General features: G+C 28.9%; 1 pseudogene across 1 annotated transcript in view; it reads right to left on the reverse strand.

Annotated features, from left to right (window-relative positions):
- The window catches only part of LOC140854580 (protein TIC 214-like), a 156,342-nt pseudogene continuing 152,499 nt past the window's right edge, over nt 1-3,843 (reverse strand). Inside the window, exon 3 of the transcript XR_012137779.1 lies at nt 1-3,843. This exon is cut by the window's right edge and continues 6,309 nt beyond it. The product of XR_012137779.1 is annotated as a protein TIC 214-like (transcript).

Consider the following 3,843-nt stretch of genomic DNA (forward strand, 5'->3'; position numbering starts at 1 on the left):
TTAACAAATTCTGAATCGTGGATACATATATATCCTCGACATACTGAAACGACTGCCGTTATTGGTATTAAACCAATAGCGATTCATACAAGCTAAATCTTCTAATCGGTAATTGGGCCAAAGAAACAATTTGCATTTAATGAATTTATTTGTATCTGTATTAGTATTAAAATGCTTGTCCTCATTCAAAAATTTTCCAGAGTTTCTTATGTTGCTTTTTTCATTGCAAAATACTAGATTTCTATCCACAAAATTCCAATTACGAGAATTAAAACAAATTAGAATTCTCAATTCTCTACGACGTCTAGGAGATAGAATATTTTCAGGAACAAAGAAATCATAATGACTTTTGTCTCCATTCACAAGCATACTGTCGTGTCTTGCAACGGATTTATCAAAATTATTCTTATCAACATATCTTTTTTTTATACATTTTCTGTTAGTTTGGTGCTTAATTTTATCGATCAATGAAATACCTAGGGTTTGATATATAATAAATTTTCCATCCCCTTTTATAGATAAACGAATCGGTTCGACAATCAATATTCCTTTTTTATCAATTCTCTAAGAGTTGGATCTTTATGAATTAGCATTCCACCCAGATTTATCTCTCCTTTTTGAATCGAGGATATAGCAATTTTACTTGGATTTATCGGTCTAAGTAGGTGACAATATACCTTGATATTATCGATCATTCTTTGATTCAAGGAGTCATTCCATCTTGATTGAAAAAGGAAATATTTTTTCGGGAAGAAATTGAATTCTGTTTCCTTCTTTTTCTTGGATTGTTTTTTCTTTTTACCTTTTTTAATGTCTGATCTCGCGTAATTGTCTTCAACATTTTTTTTTTTTTTTTGTTTTCGTAGATCTGATCCAAGATTTTCTTGTCCCTGTTGTTCGTTTTTCTCTTGGTTGGAATTTTCTAATTTAAGATATTCTTTTTGATTAGGTGATATCTGAAGATTTTTTTTATTTTGATTTATGTTGATGCTTTTATTTTGACTAATATTTTTATAGAAATAAATATTAAAAAGAAGAAATTTGATTGGTATGATCCATGGTTTAATCCTATATGCATCAAAGAGTGGCACAAATTCTGGGAGGAACCGGGGTTCTAGATTTGATATGGTACGATAAACCTTTTCTTGATTCATTCCCATCCAATCAAAAAAAACACTTTTTTGATTGGATGGTTTAATTCCTTGATGAATTGTCTTAGAAAAAATATCTTTTCTAAGATAAATATGGAGAATTCTACAATCAAAATATTTTCTATCCAGATTTTTATGTGTAGCAATAATATATTCCTTTTCTAGATAATTACTAATAGGTATACTTACCAATACATAAAATGATTCGGGTTTCAGTGTATTGAAATTGTATGGAATTTCTTGGTCTCCTTTTACTTGTAATGTTGATTCATAAATATATGAGTCCTTCCTATTCCCATAATTCATATATTTATGTGATAAAAGATAATATCTGTAGTGTTTTTTAAATTTTTCTTTTTGACTCGTCAATGAATCCACTGCCATCGCATAGTAATTTTGCTTCATGTAATGAATTAATTGGTCTTTTTCTTTTTTATGTGAATCAAATTTAATTGAGTTTTTATTTTGAATCATAGAACGTTGGTTGATTCTATTTCGCCATTTTTGAGGTACTAATCGAGACCATTTTGTCTGAGATAAATTGTATTGATAATGGCCCTTTAACCAGTTTTTCCATTCATTTTTTCCAGACTTATAAATTTTCTTTTGCTTTGATTTGGAATCAAATATTCCTCGTGTCATACAATAATCCTTGATTTTATCCTTAATAAAAGAATGGGTCCTGGTATATTGAAGTACAGATCTCAAGTGATACTTGTTAAGTAATTGGGTTTGTGATAATTTGTAAAATACATATGCTTGGGACAAAGAGGATAAATCATAATTATAATAATAATAATAATAAATATTTGAATTATTATTACTGATATTAGTATTAGAAAACGATTTTTTTATAGTCGAAATAAAGTTCATTGTATTTTGATCTCTTTCATCAATTCCTTCTCGATTTGTTTCATCGTTGTAAATCGATTTTGTGATAATTTTTTTTATTGATTCAAGGAAAAGTTGTGCATTGATCCTAAAAATAGTAATCATACGTAGAAAGATATCTATGTATATTTTTTCAATGAATGATTTCATAAAATAATTTAATTTACGTATAAATCGGATCTTTTTTCTTTTAAATATCTGCAAAATATGTTTCTGTGATTCCGATTTTTTATCATCACAAGTTAGAACTATTTTTTTCTTGTCTTTTCTAATTCGTTCTAGTTCTATTTGATTCCTGATTGTGACTGTCCTGTCAGCAAGATCCTTTATTTTTTTTTCTATGAGTGAGTAATTTGCCCAATTCATGGATCGAATTCGAATGGTTGATTTGCGAATAATCTTATTATTTATTTTAGAATCTCTTACATTTTCATTCGGTTTATATACTTTTACCTTCCTCAATCCAAATAAGAAAATGGGGTTTACTTTTTCAAGTTCCTTCATTTTTTGTTTTATAACTAGAACTATTTTGATAACCCATCTTTTTTTTTCTTTAAAAACTTTTAGAACTTTTACTTTTCTAATTTTTTTTTTGAGTTCTTTATAAATAGGTTTAAAAAAAGAAGGTCGTTTTCGGGGAGAACCAAAGGGAACTTCTGCTTCCATTCCCCAAATTGTTAAAAAACAAAAATCTTCTTTTTTTCCTTTTTTTTTCATTGGATCTCTATGATGAGATCGTATTTTAGATCTTCGCCAAGGTTTAAGAAAGAAAGGAAATAGAATCTTTATCTGAATACCGTCTGTTAACCAATTTTTTGGAAATTCCGTTTCCGATAATTGAACACCATTATAGGTGCATTTAACATGTATTTCTCTATCCCATTCCTTCAAATCCTCATACCACTCGGGCGATTGGAATAATAAAATACGGACAATATTTTTAGCTATTATCAATGAAGGCAATACAATGTATTTTCTAAGAAAAGATTGGGTTACTAACATTGAACTTCTTATTACTTGAGCAAATAGAACGTTATCCCAAGTTTCTGAAATTGCTATCCGTTCATTTTCCTCTTTTTTTTTCTCCTCGTTTTTTTTTTTCTTTTCTTTTGTCTCTTCCTCCTCAAAATTGGAAATTTTCAATTCCGGTTCTCTCTCGACCAAATTCCTAAAAATGAGATTCATCATTTCAGAGATATCAAAAGAAGAAAAAAAAAATGTTTTGTCTATTCGACCCAAAAAAAGGGGGGAATGCGCATTTGCTTGAAACATTTGCCAAATAACTGTTTTACGTCTTTGAGTACGCATGGATCCTTTTATTATATCCCTACGAAAATCCGGTTGTTGCGGGTAGCGTATCAAAGCCACCTCTTCTCTTTGATCACTATCAATATTATTATCCTTATTAGTAATAGAATTGGTATTATTCTCATTATCAGTATAAATTATCACATATTTGGTTTTTCTTGAACGAATTTCACTATCTTCCGTCGATTTTTCCTCATTTTCTTCCTCCTGTTCTTCCAAAACATTGGTCAATTTATATGACCATCGAGAAACTTTTTTACTGATTTCTTCTATTCCAATAGATTCATTTCTAGTTGTTTGATCATTTGGATCAATTGTAATTATATCGAATACAAATTTCAAAGATTTTGCTTGACTTTCTGAATCGATTTTTCTTTGTTCTGCCAATAAAGAAGAGTTTTTCAAACAAAAATTGGGTGTGAATTCAAAAGAAAGTGAAGTTAAGGAATTACCAATATAATTCAAAAATGATTTACCGCCACCAAGCGAATTC

The sequence above is a fragment of the Elaeis guineensis genome, unplaced genomic scaffold (assembly GCF_000442705.2).
Source record: "Elaeis guineensis isolate ETL-2024a unplaced genomic scaffold, EG11 Super_Scaffold_1000265, whole genome shotgun sequence".
Taxonomy (NCBI): domain Eukaryota; kingdom Viridiplantae; phylum Streptophyta; class Magnoliopsida; order Arecales; family Arecaceae; genus Elaeis; species Elaeis guineensis.